The 23059-nt window shown below is 37.6% G+C and overlaps 1 protein-coding gene across 1 annotated transcript in view; it reads left to right on the top strand.

The window, feature by feature from the left end:
- Nucleotides 1–645: 645 nt before the first annotated feature.
- Nucleotides 646–23059, top strand: part of REPS1 (RALBP1 associated Eps domain containing 1) — a 71747-nt gene continuing 49333 nt past the window's right edge. Inside the window, exon 1 of the mRNA XM_006084412.3 lies at nucleotides 646–664. The gene's annotated coding sequence lies outside the window, so the exon portion shown is untranslated. The remainder of the gene's footprint in view (nucleotides 665–23059) is intronic.

The raw sequence follows: 23059 nt of genomic DNA on the forward strand, positions 1-23059 counted from the left end.
CTCGGGCCTCCTGCCCCTTGCCTCCGCGGGTGGGAATTGGGTGCCGTGTCCTGGGCGGACGGCGGTGGGCAGGTCTCCCCCTCCTCCCCCCCAGACACACACCTCACCCCTCCTCGCCCCCGGCTGCACCGTCCCCGGGCGGGGGCCGCAGGTGCCCGGGCCCCGCGCTCCGCCGGCCGCGGTCGAGGGGAAGGGGGTCGCTCTCGGGGGAGAAGAGTCAGGCAAAGAGGCGGTGGGGGCGGGGGTCTGTTTATTAGCATCTCTCGCGGCCGCCCCTCGGAACCTGTCATGTCCAGCCTGGAAGAGCAACTTCAGGTGAAGACTCGGGGGTGGTTGCCATGTCTGAGTCCCAAGCCTTGTTGTGTATACACAGCTCTTCGGGTCGCGCAGAGTAGTCCTGTCATCCGGAGAGGCAAAATGTTTTTTGTTCATTCTTGAATTAACCGAGCAGACACGGTGAAGTGGATCTTATAGATCTGGAAATCGAAGAAGCAGGGTTTTTTCCCCCCCAAAGAAGTGAAATTCTTAGAGAGATTAACAAATGGGAACTCCTAGCGAGTAGTTCACAAGAAGAACTTGCAGTTAACTAGAGAACGTGCGGCTGGTGTGAACGGGACAGGTTTCCGATCGGCATCTGGTGGAACTTGTGGATTTGGGGTGGGAGGTGAGTGTTGAGCAGCTGGGGGTCGGAGGTGTCTATTCGCCTCCATCCGCAGTCCTAGAGGAGTAAGCCGAGCGAGTTTGAAGCTTTCTCTATCACATCCGTTTTTAAAATAAAAGGCTTCCTAGAAGGTCTTATCTAATGGACGTGGTGGGCATGGATGTTAACTGTTTAATGATTCATGACTGCTAGTAAGAGTCTGTCTACATAGCAAATCAGGAACAGGTTTTTAGCTTTCATCTTTATGATGGTTGAAACTAGTTATCAAAATCTCCAAAACTTAAAAGCCCGACGCGTAGTTAAGGTGCAGAGAGCACTGGCTCAGGTTTGAGGCCTGGGTCTTGGACACCATTCTGTTGTTAACCGACGCTGTCACTTGGGGCCAGGCACCTCCACTCTTCAAGCATATACCATGAGAGTCAAGTTCTTCCAAACAAAAATTCTGGGAAGTATAAAATTTAGAAGTTACCTGTGCAGTAACGGTGGCTAAGATGAATGAATTCTATCTTTTTTGCATAATCTTGTATGTTTTATATTGCTTTTTTAAAATCTTGGGAGGAAAAGTTGGGTGTCTTACATAGCTAGGAGTCTCAAATTCATGTTGCTGAACAGGGAGTTTTAGGCTTTGGCTGCCACAGTCTCTGTCGCATATTCTTCTTTGTTTTTTATAAGCCTTTAAAAATGTAAAAACCAGCCTTACCTCAGGGGCACACAAAACAGGGCCTATAGTTTGCTGACCTTTCTAAAGACTGTTAGTTGCAGTGTGGGGTATATACTCTCTTCATATGGCTTTGGTCTGGTCAGAACCTGGTCTTTTTGTAGAAATAAAACATACTTTCAACTCACTTAGGAACTAAAATTAAGGAGAAACTTCCCATGTTATATTTTGGTTTATGTCCTGGGTGGGGAACCATTTTTCTGCTAAGGGCCATTTGGATATTGATAACATCATTCGCTTAATATAATTAACTTAATATAAACTTATGTTGCTATGAGAAAAGCTCCTAGGTTTATTGAATTTTGAATCCCACCTACGGTTGCCTTGGCAGGGCCAGACCAAATGATTTCTCGGGCCTTACATGACCCAAGGGCCGGCTATTCCCCACCCATGGTTATGTCTTTGGGCTGGGGGGAGCGGAAATAAACTGACTCATTTATTTAGGATTTTAAATGTATTATTTCAGATAGACAAATTTGTTAACCTTTGCTTAAAATATGTTTAATTCAATCCACTTATTTTCATGTTTTGCTTAATTTTATTAACATTGAAAAATATCTATTGCCTTTTTGTATAAAGAGAAAGCTTAAATAGCATAAATATTCAGGATTTAATTACAAGTTGGAAGCTATAAGAAATCCCTACAGTGGAATTCTTCCAGTAACATATATTGCAGTGGCATTCTGGGTATCTTGAAGGCAGTTTATCTAAAAATTGGCTTAAGACATAAAATGTGAGACAAAAGCGAGGGAATGTGAACTTAATTGGCGTAAGGGAGTTTGAGATTGAAAACATAGCCCTCCATTGCTTTCTAAGTGGGAAGCATTTGGGGAAACTCACATACTGTTGAGTTACCTACCTAACACTGGTTGGGCATTGCACAGTATCAATAGGGTAAGAAGCTCTCAGGGACCTTGTAAATTACATAAAGCAAAATATGAATACCATAAAGCAAAATATGAATACCATAGGAGAGGTACAAAGGAAGTATGATCAGGAGAGGCTTCTTAGTTCTGAGGGAGTTTAGTGTGGAGGAAGGGCGGTGGGATTAAGAGGACTTCCAGGCAGAGAAAAAACATGACCAAAGGTGGAAAGTGTAGGAGCCTTTCCAAGGACTAGCAGATAGCTTGTACCCAAGGTAGAGTATGTTTTCCGGGTAATGAAAAATAGAATTAGACCATATTAGGAAAGATTATAAGAACAGATGGAAGATTTCATGTTTCAATAGGCAGTGGCGCTCACTGGTAGTTTTTTACTTTGAGTGAGGAAGAGAGTAGAGGCTGGGCTTGGAGGCTGGTGCAGTGGTCTGAAATGGATGCTAGGTAATGGGCATCCAAACTAGGGTGACAGCAGAGGAATAGGAAAGGAGGGGCTGGATGAACAAACAGGTCTGTTATTGAAGGGCTTCTGAGTAGTCACTATGTGAGATGCTTTGTGGGATAATGTTTAATTGAGGCCAGATTATCAAGGCTGGGTGGAGAGCTTTGAACTGTGAAGGCAACAGGTAGTTGTAGATATAAGAGAAATGACACATAAAAGCAGTGCTTTGGGAAGTCTTTAGGAGATGAGTAGAACAGGAGTTAGAGGGAAGAAACTGGAGATGAATTTGGGGACTGATTCTAAGTGCTTGTACAAAGTGGTGATCTAGACCATGGTACTCAAATATAGGAGGAGGGGAGGCATTGGTGAGGACAATTATTTTATCCTCTGCGGGGGGCAGTTGCCACAACTGGGGCGAGGGAGCAGTTCTACTGGCATCTGGTGGATAAGAGGGAGAGATGCTGCTAAACTTCCTACAATGCACAGGACAACCCCCCAGCAAATAATTATCTGGCCCAAAATATCACTAGTGCTGAGATTGGACTTGTGGTGGCAGAAGGACAGAAAATGAAGCTAGAGATAGAGTAGAGATAATGAAGGTAGACTTGGTGATATTTAGATGATATTAAGATGAAAGAAGACTAGGACAAGGATTAGTCTCTGTTGGACCCCACTCACAATTAGAAAAGGGGCTGGAAGAGGGCCCAATTTTTAGAAGAGATAATGAGTTTGATGTCGGCATTTTGAGATGGCAATGGAAATCTCCAGGAGATGGTTGGAAACAGGTGGAGATTTGTCCACCTAAGTGCTGGTTCTTACAGTGAAGTTAAGGTGTCTGGGTCTCTTTTTCATCACCTAAGTGTCTTGCTTGGGGGCAGGGGACAGATAGCTCCTCACACTGTGGGCATGCATCTACACATCAGGGCTTTGATTGATGGAATCATTTTCAGCATTTTGTTAATAAAAGTTGTGAGAAGGCTGAGTCATCTTGGGGAATGAGTTTAGGAACAAAGAACAGAGGGCCCAAAACTGAAGGAGGAAGGAGCTGGCATTTATTGAGTGCTTATTATGTTTCTTTTACCAGGCAAGTAATTTTCATGGAGGAATTCATTTGATCCTTGCAACAACTCTGAAGTGGATATTATTTTTGTTTTTTAACTAGGAACTTGATAAGCAGAGAAATTAAATAACTTGTTAGTGAACAGAGTCTCTCTTCCTTATCATTATTCCTTGGCACCTCTCAATTCTTTTTTCTTTTTAAAAAAATATATTTTATTGATTTCAGAGAGGAAGGGAGAGGGAGAGAGAGAGATGGAAACATCAGTGATGAGAGAAAATCACTGATTGACTGCCTCCTGCACTCCCCACACTGGGGATCAGTGAAAGAGCAACCCCGGCATGTGCCCTGACCTGGAATCGAACTGTGACCTCCTGGTTCATAGGTCGATGCTCAACCACTGAGACACACCAGCTGGGCTCAGCTCTTTCTTACTTTCACAGTTCATGTGATTGTTTTGCCCAAAGTTCTTATGAAGACTGGATATTCTAAATTATTTGTTTTGAGTTATATATGGATTTTCTCCTTCACATAGTAAATAGTTTTATGTATAATAATGTCTTGAGACACAGCCACTTAAGAGAAATAGGAAGATTCTTGAAGTTGGTATCATGGGCACACAGACACACAATTTTACATTACTACAACTGTCAAACATCTTAAGGTATGTTCTGACTTTAAGGGTTTGTTTATGGAGACAGTATGGCAATACACAAAGCAAATATGAATAGCTAACACTTTATAGAATTATGCTCCACACCAGAAAGGAGCAGAACTCAGGGGGAGAAAAATCTGTCTTTATAGGATTTAATTGTAAGAAATTTTGCTATCTGCTGCACAAGAAAATATTCAGAGGTTTAAAAATATTTTTTTCCAGAAATAATTTATTTTATTTTTTAAAGATTAGGGAAGGTATGCTATTTACCACGCTAATAAGTATGTTTCTTAGCTTTTGCTTAAAACCTCTATGCTGGGAAATGTTTTAAAGCTTCTTACAAACTTTGAATGTGTAATAATTTGATAAAAATTTCTAGTACTAACTGTTCCTTTGTTGAAGGTTATAAACAATGTACCCTATTAATGAGGCTGAAAAAATCTTTTAGATCATTTGTGTTGAGCAATATCTTGTTAGACTATTTGAATAACACATTAAGTTAATGGGGGGAAAGTGACAAGAATTAAACATAAACCATTTTGTCTTTCTCTTAAAATTTGTTCAATTATAAGAACTACTCATTAGTGATAGGATTAAAATAGGAAACAGAGCCTCATGCACTGAAAATTATAAACTTAATACAAATAAATGTCAGGTTTGTTATTCTGGAGTAGGGATTATTTTCATTTGTAATTCCTGAATCCCTAAAGAATTATAAGAAACTATAAAAATAATCTTGCCTTAATTAGACACTTTCTTATACACAGTTGAAAAACCATACACTGTGAAAAATGTCACACTTAATGACTTTATGTAGTGTAATATTTAAAAATGTCTCTCTTTTTATATTACATTGTGCTAGTTTTGGTCTATTTTTTTCCTTAACCAAGTCCCACGGTTAGAATCTTAGTATTTTGGGAATTCATGCTAAGTATTTTGATGGAGCAGTAAAAGAGCATGAGAGATTTGTGTAAGGAGCACTAAATATGGGAGGCAAGTTCCAGTCCTGTCTCTAGCTGGCTTTGTGACCTTGAACAAATCACTTACTATCTGGGTATTCTCACTACCTGAAGTGATTGGATTGGATTTTCAGACTCTAACCACAACCTTAAGAAAGTAGCGCAAAGACTTGAAATTAGTTGCTTCATGATTTTGACACTGGAATTGATTTCTTTTATATTCTTTGGGAGATTTGAGATCCATCGTGCTTGGTTCTTTAAGGCATCTAGATGGCCAATTAAAATTTTAAATGGGTGACAGACTTTGCATTTCCAGTGTTTTTCCTCATATATGTTTCATTTTTCCATAGTCTTTTCTGTGATAGATGCATTTTCATTTTTCTTTTCCCTACTTTACCTCTGTGTAAGGAATTTATGTCTGATGGGTTGCATACATATAGGCATGACCTAAAAAATCAGGATATAATAAGTTTGACTCAGAGATCTTTTTTAAAGTTCATACCATACACCAGATTTCATTGGGATTTGATAAATTATAGGACTTAGATTTTAAAAAAATTACATCTCTTCTTCATTTTGTTTCAAGAATTGTATGTTGAATTTGAGTTTATCTTGTTAAGTGATGAAACCGGAATTTATCATTTATCTCCTTCTAACCTCTTAGGTTTTGGATTCCTTTGAGATTCTGGCATACACACTGGACATCTGTTTAGAAAACATAGTTAAACGAAATTTTGTGTATAATTTGAGGTTGTCAACCTTCCCCCAACCTAGTCAAGCTCATCCCATGGACTACTACAGTAAGAAAGTTTTAAGGAAGAGCAGACGAATCTGTGAAATGCTGAATGAACATGTCTTCCTTAAAGTTTTGTATATTTTTAATAAATACTTCTTTATGGTTACTGTTTATATTTGGGGTGTATATGCAGTAGTGAAAAACCAGAAATCTTCCCCTGCCTTCTTGGATTATACTTGTGCTAAAGTAAAAATGGAAAAGATCTACTTAGGTGTAAGGGAAGGCCTCACTGAAGAGACATGGACATAAAGTAAGGGAGAGAGAATGAGATGTTTCACATAGAGGGAACAGAATGTAAAGGGCCTGATGCTGTGAAGAGCTTAATGTGTTTGAGAAAATGAAAAGTTGGAGTAATATGAACAAGAGCAGAGAATGGCTATAGGTCTTGTACATAGTGATAAGGAGTTTGGATTACAAAATACTAAAAGAGCCAATATCCCTGACATGGACATAAAGTAAGGGAGAGAGAATGAGATGTTTCACATAGAGGGAACAGAATGCAAAGGGCCTGATGCTGTGAAGAGTTTAATGTGTTTGAGAAAATGAAAAGTTGGAGTAATATGAACAAGAGCAGAGAATGGCTATAGGTCTTATACACAGTGATAAGGAGTTTGGACTACAAAATACTAAAAGAGCCAATATCCCTGATGAACATAGATGCTAAAATCCTTAACAAAATATTAGCAAATTGAATCCAGCAATATATTAAAAAGATCATACACCATGACCAATTGGGATTTATTCCAGGGATGCAAGGCTGGTACAGTATTCATAAATCAATAAATGTGATATGTCACAAACAAATTGAAAGACAGAAATCACATGATATATCAATAGATGCAGGAAAAGCATTTGACAAAACCTAATACCCATTTTTGATAAAAACTCAGCAAAGTGGGAATAGAGGGAGCACACCTCAACATAATAAAGGCCATATATGACTAAGCTATAGCCAACATCATACTCGATGGGCAAAAACTAAAAGCATTTTCCCTAAGAACAGGAACAAGACAGGGATGTCCACTTTCACCACTGTTATTCAACATAGTACTAGAATTCCTAGCCACAGTGATCAGACAAGAAGAAAACAAAAGGCATCCAAATTGGAAAGGAGGAAGTAAAACTCTCATTATTCGCAGATGATATGATATTGTACATAGAAAATCCTAAAGACGCCACCAAAAAACTACTATATTTAATAAATGAATTCAGCAATGTAGCAGGACACAAAATTAACACCCAGAAATCGATGGCATTTTTGTACACCAAGAAAGAATTCTTAGAAAGTGAAACTAAACAATCCCATTTATCACTGCAACAAAAAAATTAAGATACTTAGGAATAAACTTAACCAAGGAGGTAAAAGACTTGTACTTGGAAAACTACAGGACATTGAAAAAAGAGCTAGAGGAAGATATAAACAAGTGGAAGAATATACCATGTGTATGGATTGGTAGAATTAACATCATTAAAATGTCCATACTACCCAAAGCAATCTACAGATTCAATGCAATCCCTATTAAAATACCAATGGCATATTTCACAGATCTAGAACAAATACTCCAAAAATTTATATGGAAACAAAAAAAGACCCTGAATAGCCTCAGCAGTATTGAGAAAGAAGAACAAAGTTGGAGGAATCACAATACCAGACGTCAAGTTTTACTACAAAGTCACTGTAATCAAAACTGCCTGGTACTTGCACAAGAACAGACATATAGACCAATGGAACAGAACAGAGAACCCAGAAATCGACCCAAGCTATTATGTTCAATTAATATTTGACAAAGGAGGCAAGAACACACAATGGAGTCAATACAGTCTCTTCAGTAGATGGTGTTGGGAAAATTGGACAGATACATGCAAAAAAATGAAACTAGACCATGAACTTATACCATACACAAGAATAAACTCAAAATGGATAAAAGACTTAAATGTAAGTTGTGAAACCATAAAAATACTAGAAGAAACCAAAGGCAGCAAAATCTCAGACATCTTGGGGGGGGGGGAGTGTCAGTCGGGGGAAAAAGGAGACATATGTAATACTTTAAACAATAAAATAAAAAAGAAAGAAAAAGTCTCAGACATCTCTCGTAGCAATATGTTTGCGATACATCTCCTAAGTAAACAAATGGGACTACATCAAAATAAAAAGCTGCACAGCAAAAGAAACCATCAACAAAACAAAAAGGGAGCCCACTGTATGGGAGAACATGTTTGGCAATGATACATCTGATAAAGGATTAATATGCAAAATATATAAGGAACTCATACAACAACAAAAGGAAGACAAACAGTCCAATTAAAAAATGGGCAAAGGACCTAAATAGACACTTCTCCAAAGTGGACATACAGATGGCCAAGAGACATATGAAAAAATGCTCAAAGTCACTGATCATCAGAGAGATGCAAATTAAAACGACAAGGAGGTATCACACCTGATAGAATGGCCACCATCTACAAATGACAAGTGCTTGTGAGAATGTGGAGAAAAGGGAACCCTAGTACACTGCTGGTAGGAATGCAGACTGATGCAGCCATTATGGAAAACAGTATGAAGTTTCCTCAAAAAATTAAATATCAAACTGCCATTTGACCCAGTATTCCATTTATACCACGGAATACTATGCAGCAGTAAAAAAGAAGGCTTTCTTACCTTTTGAGATAGCATGGAGGGACCTAGAGTATTATGCTAAGCAAACAAAGCCAGTCAGAGAAAGACAAGTATAACATGATCTCACTCATATGTGGAATCTAATGAACAAAATAAATCCCAAGACAAGAAGCATGGAACAGACTGTTGAATCTCAGAGGGAAGGTGGCGGCGGGGGAGTGGGGGTGGAAGGGTGGTTGGGAAGAGATAGAGGAACTTGTATGCATATATGCATAACCCATGGACACAGACAATAGGGTGGTGAAGGCCTGGGATGGGGGACGGGGACGGGCTAGAAAAGAGTCAATGAGGAGAAAAAGGGAACATATGTAATACTTTGAACAATAAAGATTTTTTTAAAATATGAAAAGATTTTGTTCAGCAGGTAGCATCATATGAATTACATTTTAAAAAAATTACCCTGCTGTATACAGAAGAAAATACTGGGACAAGCAGAAATAGATTGGCTAGTGGATATGCAGTAATTTAGGGGACAATGACTTACATTAGTGGAATGGAGAGGAGTGGACATATTTGAGATATTTTTAGGTGGTAGAAATAGGAGGTCATGATAATGAATTGGATTTGAGATATTTTTACATGGTAGAAATAGGAGGTCATGATAATGGATTGGATGTGAAACTTAAGAAAGAGGGAAGAACTCAGGGGTATTGCTGGATGTTGTCATTATTGGATTGCTGGGGAAAGAATGTTTTTTTGTTGTTGTTTTAGTTTTTTGCTTGTTTTATTTTGGAGGAGGGATAATGTGAATTTAGGAGTTTCCTTTAGTCAGTCTTTAGTTCTCAGAAGCCTCTGAGATTGTCAAGTAGATCTCTATCAGAGAGAACCAGTTATCTTAAGGAACTCAGATATTTGGCTTGGAGACATCAATTTGAAGATTATCAGTGTATTAGTGATATTTAAAGCCATGAAAATAGGTGAAATCTCTGAGGAAGAGACTGTGGGAGTATAGGTTTGGCTAGAAATAGAACCCCGATGATCTCTGTACATTTTAAAGTTGTGTAAACTGGAAGGTCACTAGGAAGGAGGCATAAGAAGGACAGCCAGAGTGATTGTAGGGAAATTGGAATGTATGTTGGATCATGTCATGGATGCCAAGTAATGCAAGTTTTCAAGGAAAGGATAGTTAACTGTATTGAGTTTGACTTAGAAGTTGAGAAGATGTGGGCCATTGGCTTTGACAACCTAGAGGTCATCAGTATCTGAGATGAGCCAGTTTCATGGCTTTGTAGAGATGGAAGCCAGATTTAAGTGACTTGAGGGGATACATGATAGCTCAGGCCTAGAAATTTGGTGTGTAGATAGCTTTATAAAGAAGTTTGCCTATGAAAGGAAACAGATACGGGGTAGAAGAGGTGTATGAGGATATAAAGGAAGTCTTTGTTGAGTGTAAGAAATACTGCAGCATGATTTTAGTTGTTAGGATTAATAAAAGAAGGAAGGAAGATGAGAGAAGTCCTTGAGAAAACAAAGTTCAGGATCTTGACTGCATAGAGCAGTGGTTCTCAACCTTCCTAATGCCGTGACCCTTTAATATAGTTCCTCATGTTGTGGTGACCCCCAACCATAAAATTATCTTCGTTGCTACTTCATAACTGTAATTTTGCTACTATAAACAATATGTAATTATATATCTTCTTTCCGATGGTCTTAGGCAACCCTTGTGAAAGGGTCGTTCGACTCCCAAAGGGGTCGCGACCCACAGGTTGAGAACCGCTGGCATAGAGGGTCAGTTCTTTGATAGGAAATGGATCATCCTCAATTTTAAAAGGAAAGAAGAAGTAAAAACATAAATATAGAGAGAAGTAGGTATATAGATTTAATGGAGGGAAATTAGAATATGCTAGCCTAATGGCTTTTACTTTTTCTACAAACTGAGGCGAGTTTAACAATTCTGTAGTGAGAAATTATCTGAATATGAAAGTAAGAAAACTATTCACTGTGTCATCAAAAGAAATAAAATATTTAGGAAGAAATTTAACAAAAGCACCAAGATGTTTTTACTATAGAGACATTGCTGAAAGGAATTAAAGAAGATTTAAATAAATGGAGAGACAGTCTGTGTTCATAGATTGGAAGATTGAATGTTGTTAAAGTGATGGTTCTCCCCAAATTGATCTACAGAGTCAACAAAATTCTTATCAAAATCCCAGAAGACTTTTTTGAAGAAATTGTCAAGCTAATTCTAAAATTTATAAGGAGATGCAAAGGACCTAGAATAGCCAAAACAATTTTGAAAACGAACAAAATAAGAGACCCTAGCTAATTTTAAAATTTAACTAATCTCAAATAATCAAGAATGTGTGATTGGCAAAAGGATGAGCATGTAGATTAGTGGAACAGGATTGAGAATCCGGAAATAATTCTTTTTTTTTTTTTTTTAAGTCTTTTTTTTTAATATATTTTATTGATTTTTTACAGAGAGGAAGAGAGAGGGATAGAGAGTTAGAAACATTGATGAGAGAGAAACATCGATCAGCTGCCTCCTGCACACCCCCTACTGGGGATGTGCCCGCAACCAAGGTACATGCCCTTGACCGGAATCGAACCTGGGACCTTTCAGTCCGCAGGCCGACGCTCTATCCACTGAGCCAAACCGGTTTTGGCCGGAAATAATTCTTACATTTATGATCATTTGGTTTTTGAAAAAAGTGCCAGGACAGTTCAGTTGGGAAAGAATAGTCTTTAAACAAATGGTGCTGGGACAATTGGATATCTGTATGTTGAAAAAATGGCCTTAGGCATATTTTTGTGCTATATACTTAAGACAGTACTACACAAAAATTATCTCAAAATAGATCACATACTTAATTGTAAAACCTAAAACTATAAAAATTCTAGATAACATAGAAGAAAATCTTTGTGACCTGTGTTAGGCAGAATTCTTAGATGTGACACCAAAAGCATGAATCATAAAAGAAAAACTGATAAATTGGACTTCGTTAGCATTTTTTAAACTTTTACAGTTTAAAGGATACTTAATATAAAAAGCTAAGCCACAGAATAGCAGAAAATATTAGCATGTTAAAAACATGGTGAAGTTCTTTAATCTCGAATACATAAAGAAATCTTGCAACTCAATTATAAAGAAAAATTGCATTAAAAATGGGGAAAAGACTTTAATAGATATTTCACCAAAGAAGATAATATGAATGGCCAACCCACATATGAAAAGATGTTCAGTATTCATCATTAGGGAAATGCAAATTAAACTACAGTGATATGCTGTTACACACTCGAGTGGCTATAATTAAAAGAATAACATGACATAGTATTGGTATTGTGGAGGAACTGGAATCTTTATACACTGCTCTTGGAAAATGATTTGGCTGTTTTTTTAAAAAGTTAAACATATTATATGAACCAGCAATTCCACTCTTAGGAATCTACCCAAGAGAAATGAAAACGTGCACACAAAAAAGTGTAAATGTCTGTTTAACAGCATTATTCACAATAGTCAGAAATTGAAAAGCAATAAAAATGTCCATCATATGATGAATGGATAAACAATATGGTATATCCATGCAATGAAATTCTGTTCTGTAGTAAAAAGGAACAAATCACGGATAAATGCTACAACAAAGGTAAATGCAAACATAAGTGGCAGAAGCTAGACACAAAGGAGTACATATTGTGTTTGCTCTCATGATGAGTTTCTTTTCTATATTGAGATATTTGCAATCTATTTTTTATAGTTTTTTTTGTTTTCTTTATAATTTCTATCCCAGGTATAATATTTATCTAATCTAAGTCATCAAGAAACATCTTTATAAGCTTATATTATCTGCCCTGGCCCATGCGGCTTAGTTCAGCGGTTGCCAACCTGTGGTCCACGGACCACTGGTGGTCCGTGAGGTCTGAAAGGTTGATGACAGCTGGTTTAGTTGGTTGAGCATTGTCCCATGGACCAAGAGGTCCCAGGTTCCAGTCCAGGTCAGGACACACACCGGGGTTATGGGCTTGATCCCCAGTAGGGGGCGTGCAGGAGGCAGCTGATCTATGTTTCTCTAACTCTCTTCCTCTCCTTTCTCTCACTAAAATTAATAAAAATATTTTTTAAAAAGATTGTATTGTCTTTTATGGAATTAGAAAGGTACTTGAAATAATAATTTAAAAACTATAAAATACCATTCATGTTTTGTTTTGTTTTCATTTGATATCCTATTTCTTTGAACTTTTCCCTGATCTTCTCAATCAGATAACCCTCCTGTAACCTTCCCACATTGTTCTATATGTTTGCACTTATATACATCTTGTACTTTTAGCCTCCTGTTCAGGTGTCTATGTTTTTCTTAAAATGTGGCAAGCAACTTGAAGTGTTAGCTTATCCTTGTTTGTTTCGCTCATATCATTCTGTTCATGATAGGCACCCAAAACACATTGGACTGGTTAATTTAGCACTTAAGGGCTTCATTTCTCATCAGTACATTGGTGAGTGCTAGCCTAACCTCTCACTTTGTCATAATACTTTAAAAATTCCAAACACCAATTATGAACCTTTTTAAACAATATGGAACCTCTGAGACCAGATTGTATAGATCTTTCAGTTAGACTGTATGTTAATGAAAACTTTTGAAGTTGTTCAGTCAGGTAACTCTAGTCAAATATAGTGAGCATGCATATTAATAACTTTTCTTTAAGGTACTGTACCTTAATGCTATTCTCCTCTTAATTTTTTTAAGATGTCAGGTTCACTTTAGTAGTAAACTCACATGAGTTTTTTTGCCTATCTTGAAGTATAATTTCCAGTTCTTGAACTTGACAATGAACAGGTAGTGGTAGACAACTAACCTAAATAAGGAAAAAGGTCAGTAGTTTCTCATTTAACTTAGTTGACTCTTTTGGAGTGAAAGCATAGCATTCTCATAAAATGCATGACAATAGTGAAAGCATATCAAATCTGAGTGGTCATGCCTAACCAGCCTTAAAAATTATCTGCCGACTCTCACCCTTACATCTCACAATCTTGTTTCCTATTATTCTCCTAACATGGACTTTGGGTTCCAACCCAGCAAATCTGTTTTGTGTTTCTCACAGTTACTTGCTCTTTATCAGTTTCTTTTCATCATGCTACTTTTTCCATGTGCTGTACCCTCCCCTCGCAACTTCCATGCTTCCATCCTCCCCATTTTTCAAAATGTGACTTAGTTTTTGTAGGCTTTGGAAATTTAATTTGAACAACCTCACCCTCACTCTGAGGCTTTCATTTGCCCATCCTTTTGTAGGAATTTTGCACTGTGTATATAGCTTTTTGTTTGTCATTGCTTAGCTGCCTTTCTAGTATATTTACATCCCAACAATACTGTAAGCAAACTGAATAAAACTCAGGTCTGTTTTCTTTCATGACCTCATGAGCTCTGTAGCAGCAAAAGTGTATAGTAGATGTTTAGGAAACAGCTCACTTTTTAGGACAAGCCACTTGCTTAGCCTTGCTGTTGCTCTGCATTCATAAATGTGATTGGGATGATGAATTAAAGCAAATCTAGACTTCTCACCCACGGAAGTAAAAAGGCTTTGTTACTCTCTTCCCAGCCCAGTCAACATTCTGGGCTTGAAAAGAAACAAGGAGGCTGAAAGAACAGGAACAAGTAGCATTCTGAGCTCTGACTTTGCTGCTTTGCTGACCAATATTGTCAGTTCCCCTCCTTCCCTTTTAAAAACCTTTTCCCCCCTACATTTTATTTTATAGCATAGTAATTGTAAGTTTTAAAAAATAAAACTGGGAATTTATTGGCAACTAAAGAAATAAATAGTGGCAGAATCTGGATATCTTGGCACATTCTATATCCTTTTATAAAACGTAATAAAGCACAACTTGAGTTGACTTCCAATGTACCTGGCTGAAGGTGGAAGACCACAAATCCATGTAGAGATGAGCATGCTGGTCACGCTCACAGTGGTACCACATAGGGATAGCACATTCCCTAGCACAGGCCACTGATACTGTGCCACGTCAAAATTACAGATTATGCTACTTGTCATGGTCCATATAAATCTCACAGGAATAGTGAAAACTGCAGTTGTTAAACCTTTAAAATCTAAGAGCCTACTGTATTCTGTGCCTGCCTTCAAAAAAGCTAAGGATTTAATAACCAGAGGAAGAGAGTTTATGGTTAGAATTTCTATTACGACCTACAGTTTTGAACCCCTAGAAACAGAAATGGTTTACTTCCCTAATCACATTTCTGCTGATTCCCCCAAGATTTGATTCTGGAGCGAATGCAAACATGGTGTTTTCCACTTGCACCTAACAAATGGCAAAAATAGAATTGTCATAGTTACTAATTGCATTGTATCATGGTTATTTTCTGCTTAGTGTTCCCTTTTGCTTCCTGTGTTATGCATTTGACCCTGCAGACCCACTTGCTGTCTTCCTATTTTTCTTCTTCTTTTTATTGCCAAACAACAGATGACCCAGATTTCTTCTCTGCTGCCTGTACCCTCCCTAAACACTAGTATTCTAATGGTTTTATTCCCCTTAATCCCACCACCTTTAAAAAAAATGCTCTCTAAGTTCACTTTTATCCTAGTCAGCAAATCCAGTAACCGTTTCTTAGGTCTTATTCTGTTACCACCTCCCTTGCAATTAACACTGAATTACTTCTTACTGGAAATTATCTCATCTTATTTTTGTTCACCATGATGCTAAATTATTATGTCTTTAGCACCTATAAGTTTTTAAGTTTGGTACCTGTGTTAGTCTTTTAATAAAGAATAGGTAGGCCTTGATGTAGTCACAAGCATGTTTTGCAGACAATGGTATTTGGCAGAAATTAAATAACCGCTTTGTTTTTATTGAATTTATTACTGTTTTTGTTATCTTCTATTTATTTCAAGTGATATTTATTTTCCATTTATATTGTGATATAACTTCCTTTTAAAATAAATTTATTAACTTTTTGAAAAGTTTTGATCTAAAGAAGAAATATTAAGAACATAGTAGCACAAGTGGCCCATGAACATGGCAGAATTTGTGAAGGTGATATGCCAGTGTCTGAAGTTTGGGAAACACTGGCATGATGGAAAAAGCTAGGCTTTAGGGTTTCACAAAGCTAGGCTCATATTTTGGCCATGTTGATATCTCTTCTATGATCGTGGGCAAGAACTTTTCTCTTTGCCTCACTATTTTAATTTGTAAAATGAATGTAACAATGCTTGCTTTTTAGAATTATTTAAGGATTATCTTAGATAAGTACTAGCAAGCCACTCTATAAATGGTAACTTTTTCATCATCATCATCAATTTTGTTACTTTGTTTCTTTCCTCATTTAGTCAACAAAAAGATATTTCATATAATTTTAAAGATGCAGTTTAATTCTTAGGATTTCTTACTCTCACATTAGTACTTAACTATTCTGGGCTTTAGTTTCCCTGGGCATTATTTTTTTCATCTGCATATTGAGAATAATATAGCACTAGCCTCATAGGATTTTTGAAGACTAAATTAATTGATAAAATACCTGGAATAGTCCCTGATACTTGCAGTAGTACTATATAGCTATTAGCTATTATTATTGTTAGTTATGTTTCTAAAATGTTGGTTATAAAACAAACATGATAAGCCAAATTATTTCTCTATTTTTTTAATTATTGGTACTTTTCCTACAAAGGGGATAATTGACCCTGAGACAATAACAAACTAGATGGAGTACATAAAGTTTTTCATTATCAAATATTTAATACAAAACCATGATAAAATACAGAATAAAACACTGTACTGATACTTGAATTTTACACCAGATCTTGTTCCTTTGGAGCTAGATTTATAGGATTTAGTAGTGGCTTTATTATTCCCACTTAAATCCCTAACACAATGAACTTCACTCCTTATATTTTTGTTTATCATCCTATATAATAAAAACCTAATATGCAAATCGACAGAACAGCAGAACTACCGGTGGGACAACCGGTTGCTATGATGTGAACTGACTACCAGGGGGCAGATGCTCAACGCAGAAGCTGACCCCAGCCTGCAGGCCCCAGGCCAGCCAAGATGGGTGCCAGCAGGTGCCCCCCGATCGCTCCACCGGTCACCCCACAGATTGGCCCTGATCGCCAGCCAGGCCTAGGGACCCTACCCATGCATGAATTTCATGCATCGGTCCTCTAGTAATTCATATTTAAATATACATTTGTGTCATAATTTTTTAAAGGGAACATATTAATAATATATGATTGGTACTTTGGCAGAAATAGTTTTCAGAGGGTAGTTTGTGTTATAATTACATGTGTCATATGTAATAGACTTAATATAAAATTTACACTCAGATAAATAATATTTGCACTAGAAAAGATCTTCGAGATATAATCCAGTCTTTTCATATTATTTAGGAAACTTGAGATATCTGAGTTACCTATATTTACATAGCAAGCAGTTATCGAAACTTGATTCTGTGGCCTATCCACCAAAAACTAACAATTCTTGTTTTACAATATAACAGAACTATTTTATAATACAACTTATATGAACCTACCTCTGGGCAAATAGGATCCCTTATAAAATAAATTAGTTGTTCAGGGTATGGGTTTCAATCCATGTTCTGTTACTTGCTGTGTATCCTTGAGCAAGCTTACTAGTGTGAAACAGTACCTCTTAGGGTTGTTAGAATGATTATATTAGTTGATATGTTACTGAGCTTGGACAGTACCTGACACATATATACACCATTTATATTAGCTTTTATCATAATCATCATTGTCATCATCCTCACCCTGTAATAGCCTGCAATAGCCCATAGCACAGATTAAAGCAATATCATAGTAACAGTGGAATAAATAGGTGTCTCTTTATCACAAATAATAGAAATTTCCCAGGCCAAGGTTTGCTGCTGCCTGACCACTGGTAAAGAATATGTACCAGAAATTATATCACAGTTACTTAAATTTGTTCAGTCTGATTCTACTCACTGACTACACACACTTCAGAGCTCCACTTGTCCTATGTGTTTATGAAAAATCATGGGCTCCCAATTCCTCCCACTACAGGAGCAATAGTGGTGACATAGTACAGTAGGTAAAAATACATTTTGGAATCCTCAGCTCCCCCACTTACTTTGACCATGGGTGGGCTATTAACTTCTCTGTGCTTTAGTTTTCTCATCTGTGACAGTGGGATAAAGGTCCCTGTCTTTCAGGGAGAAAAATTCCTGTTATGAAGACTGAATGAGCTAATTTATAAGTGCTTAAAATGATGTCTGGTCCACAGTGTTTAAATATTTAACTTTTATGTTTTTAAAAATTTTTTTTATTAAGTAGCCGTTGCTGAGACTCTAGAATAGTCAGTTAAGCCTCCAAGTAAGAAAACCAGGGGGGTTTGACCTGACCAGTGTGGCTCGGTTGGGTGTCATCCCATGCACCGTAAGGTTGCTGATTGGATTCCCACAACATGTGCCTGGGTTGTGGGCTCCATCCCCAGTAAGGGGCATGCAAGGATAGAGGGTGTGCAGGGGGAGCTAATTGTTTGCTCTTATATCAATGTTTCTCTCTCTCCCTCTGTCTCTAAAAATTAATAAAAATATTTTTAAAAAACGAAAGAAAACAGAGAAGTTTGATTACTTGTAACTGGTACCTGAAAAATAGTATTCCTTAATCAAAAATTATAATTTAATACTAGAGGCCCGGTGCACAAAATTTGTGCACAGGTGGGGTCCCTTAGGGTGGCCTGCAGAGATTGGGCCCTAGCTCGCGCCCCCAGCCTTGCAGCCCCGCAGCCCTGCCTGGCACCCCTCCTTGGCCTGGCACCACTGGCTTACCTGCTCCACCATCCTGCTGCAGTCCCGCTGTCATCGGGGCCCATTGAGGCTGGCAGCACCTCCACTGCTGCCAGCACCGCATTGCCGACACCTGCCATATTCCTCGCCCCCACCGGCCAGGGCCTCCCTCCCTTCCCCTGGCCAACCCCACCCCCTGGTCAAACTCCCTGAAGAATTCCCGGTTGAGGGGACAATTTGCATACTATTATTATATAAGATGGCATATTATAAGGAAACAGGTTGTGGATGTTGGCTTTTCATGTTATCTTATATATCTTACTGGTTTAATGTGACCATTTATCTTGAAAGGTGTTTTAGAAGGACACTTATAAGTCTGGTTGTGCTTGAGACAGTACCAACTTATGCCTTTTGTCCAGTCATAACTATAAATAGTGCTTCCTTTCATTCTTGCATATGTCTCAAGTTAGATGTAAATTTTGTGGTCACCCTAAGTATAGTTTACTGGCCAGATTTATTTTACTAAACTATCCCCATGCTCCAATATTTTCTAAAGACAAATTCTACTATTTTAACCTTAAGTTTTAGATGGTTTGTGGTATTCTTGAAATCACTTTTGCATTTTTGTTGTTTTTACCTTTAGTCTGTATTTCAGTCTTTTTTTAAGTTTGTTGTTGTTGTTAAAGTAGATAATATGAAAAATTACTGTAATTTGGGATTTGAATTGAACTACCAATAAACATTATAGGCAGTCACATTGTTTTTCATATCAGAGTCCTTACATTTTGAGGCTATCAGAAGTAATTTATTTGTCTAGATAACTAATGACATACTGATTATAAGCAGTAAAATATTTATTGGTCTATATGTACTAGTCTTATCATAGTAGACTGTCAGTGACAGTTTTATATTGCCTAAAGCAATATAAAGAATTGAGTCAGCCCTAGCTGGGTGGCTCAGTTGTTCAGAGTGTCGTCACCATATGCCAAGGTTGCGGGTTCAATCTTGGTCAGGGCACATACTAGTACAAGAACCAACAAATGAATGCATGAATAAGGGGAATAACAAATCAGTGTTTCTCTCTCCCCCCCTAAAGTCAATAGATAAAAATTTTAAAAAAGAATTAAGAGTCAGATATTGCTAAGAGGAATCTCTTTATCTATACTATCCAGAAATTCAACTCAATAACTTTATAAACTTTTGTTGTTGTTGTTGTTAATCTTCACCCGAGGATATTTTTCCATTGATCTTTTAGAGAGAATGGAAGAGAGAGAGAAAGACAGAGAGAAGAGAGAAACACATGGATTGGTTGCCTCCTGCTTGCACCCTGATCAGGGCCCAGGCCAGGGAGGAGCTTGCAACCAAGATACATGCTCTTGACCAGAATCTAACCAGGGACCCTTTGTTCCGTAGGCCGACGCTCTATCCACTGAGCCAAACCAGCTAGGGCTAACTTCATAAACTTAAAATCTACTTTGATCCTCTTGAATGCTGATTACTTAACACATTTCTTATGGCTCCTTTCTTTAGCAGGTAGAATAAAATCTGCCTTTCAAATATTATTAAGCTTCTAGGTATTATATCAGTAATCTATATTGTTATAGTGTGTTCATATGATAAATTTCTATGGTAATATTAGCAGGGGGGTAAGAATATAAGTAATATATTTGAAATTTTTCTGCTGAAAAGTTATTGTATTGAAAAATTTACTTCTTACAAATGCTTGCTTATATAGAAGGGGGATTAATACTTACCTAATGTTTCAGTGCCTGATATAGTTAGTAAGGGCTCAAGAAAAGTCTGATATGTCTATTTTGCTATAGTACTTATGACAATTTTATATATTATTTTTGAGGTGGTCTGTAAACTAATGTATGTCATTTGTCAATAATGTATACAGTTTCTTATTTTTACCTAAGGATACTGTTGGGGAAAGACATGGAGAACTCATCCTTAACTGAGATAGGACAGTGGTTTGATATGTGAAAAGGAGGTTATACATGAAGGTATGAGTGGAAAGAAGAAAAAAACCCAAAGAATTAAGATAAAATCATAGCAGGAGAAAGCAAAGAAGCAATGTGATCTTGAGCAGCAGGCTTGAAATAAAAGATCCTTTGAGTTGTGTAAGCCAAGAAATAAACATTAAAGATTTTGGATAAGAACGTATTATAGTGAAAGTGAGTTGAGATATTTGCTCTAGTACAATTAAGGATCTCAAAAGGGTTGGTAAGATTGCATTTCACTTTAAACCTGAGTTTAGTAAAGAAATTTGGCAATGAAGTTGGTGATGATAGCTAGTCATCCGCAAACATGCTTCATTAATACAGTAATGGATATTAGTTACCTACTTGTTTGTTGGATTGTGCTCAGTATTTAAATTAAATTTTTTTTGTAACAAAGGAAAGTTTTAGAGGTTAATGTGTCCACATGGCTTGTGTTGACAGCAGTGTTTGAAAGAAAATTAAGTCATGTTGGAATGAGTGGGCTTTGATGTATGCCCCTATCTTCTCTGGCATTGATTTTTTTTCTTGATCTTTTCTCCTTGTCATAATTTATTGCAGTGGTGAACATGATATTTGTGGATCATGTATAATAGAAACTATCTGGACAAAGCAAACAATGTTTAGTATTAGAAAATATTTAAGTTTTAAAGAAATGTTAAAAATGATCTTTCCAAATAAAAAAGGTGCAATTCAAGTGAAGACTGTCTAACAGAATGAATTTGGTAAATCAGGGGGGTGTGAGCACCATCAGGGAGTGATTCTCTTCAGTACTAAGTGCCTTCCTGTGCAAAGTACAGAGCCAGGTTTTGCAGGGGAATTCCAGTATGACTAAGTCAGTCTCTGCCCCCAAGAAGCTTGCTGGAGGGACGGGGGTATAGGAAGTGTGTGGTGTAGTTAACATAAAGACACAGATAACAAATAACTCAAATGGTAGAACCTGGAGTACTAGTACAGAGAAAGAAAAAGTCATTTGGTTGTGGGTAAGAAGTATAGAAAATGTTACAGGGAGGGGGAGGCTCTTATGGTGGGTTGTGAATGAAGAGTGTAATTTAAATAGGCAAAAATAGGTTAGAGCAGCCGTGGCCCGTTTGAAATGAATAAAACTAAATAAAACTAAAAAAAAAAAAGACCGTACCCTTTTATGTAATGATGTTTACTTTGAATTTATATTAGTTCACACAAACACTCCATCCATGCTTTTGTTCTGGCCCTCCGGTCCAGTTTAAGAACCCATTGTGGCCCTCAGTCAAAAAGTTTGCCCACCCCTGGGTTAGAGAGTAATCTGGTGAGAGAGGATAGCAAAAGTATGGAGATAAGAAAGCTCAATCTAGATTGGTCAGATACGACAGGGAAGGATGTTTGGGGTTATGTTATGGAGAGTCTTGAATGCTAGACTTAGAAGTTTGTTCTTTAAAATATAATAAACATTATTTGGAGCTGTACTTAAGGATTGTTAATCTGGTAGTCTGTGTATAGGCATGGAAAGAGACTGCAGCCTAGTTAATAAAAAAATATTCATTCATCCAGCCAACAAATCTATTGATATTGTGCATTAGAAGTTATTTTGGTGCTGGGGACATAAGAATATAAGAGATCTTTCCTGTTCTCTGGAGTCTCATTCTTTTGGTAAATGTTTACAATAAGTAAGTAAACTGTAGGGTGCTCAAGGACAGCCTCTGAGATCATGACACTTGAGATTTGAATGACTGAAGAAGTCAGCCAAGCCAAGATCTCCAGAGAAAACATACTGAGGATATAGCAAGTGCAGAGTTCCTGGAGCAGGAACAATACTGACTTTTAGAAGGAAAAAAGGAAGAGGTGTTTTAGATTTCATTTATACTGTGGAAATGTATATGTAAGGACTATGCCTGATACACCAGTGAAGGATGAGATAATGCATTTTCTTTGAATTAATTTCCTTGGTTACTCCAGTTTTCTCGATACGTTGAGCCACTTTGCCAGAAAACAAATGCCTAGCCAATTTGGCTCAGTGGATAGAGTGTCAGCCTGCGGACTGAAGGGTGCTGAGTTTGATTCCGGTGAAGGGCACATGCCCAGGTTGAATTTTGGTCACCTGTTCATAATGAGTCAATATGATACAGATTTTTGGACTGGAACACTCGGTGTTTCCCTGGGCAGGATGGCTTCCTCTTCCCTGGATTCTTTGTAGAACAGAGTCGAAGAATTAAACCACGGATGGAAGATGGTATAGCAAAGGTGGAAATTTATTGAAGAACAAGTACAGACTCCCACATGGGGAGGGGGAAAGAGTCCCATCGAGTCCCCCCCACTTCGCCCCCCCATTTATAAAGGCTGCAGTTCTTGGTGCCATGATATCCCCTCTGGTCACTATTCCCTTAGATTGGTTACTATAGTAACTCCTGAGCTCAAAGGTCAAACCTCATGTGGGGCATGTGAGGCCCTCCTCCCTCACTGTTCTCCTATTCCCTCTGGGCTTTCTTCCTCCTGTATTTTGTAAATACAGACATTTTTCCTACTCCCAGTT

The sequence above is a fragment of the Myotis lucifugus genome, unplaced genomic scaffold, assembly GCF_000147115.1.
Source record: "Myotis lucifugus unplaced genomic scaffold, Myoluc2.0 scaffold_11, whole genome shotgun sequence".
In the NCBI taxonomy this organism is placed as follows: Eukaryota; Metazoa; Chordata; class Mammalia; order Chiroptera; family Vespertilionidae; genus Myotis; species Myotis lucifugus.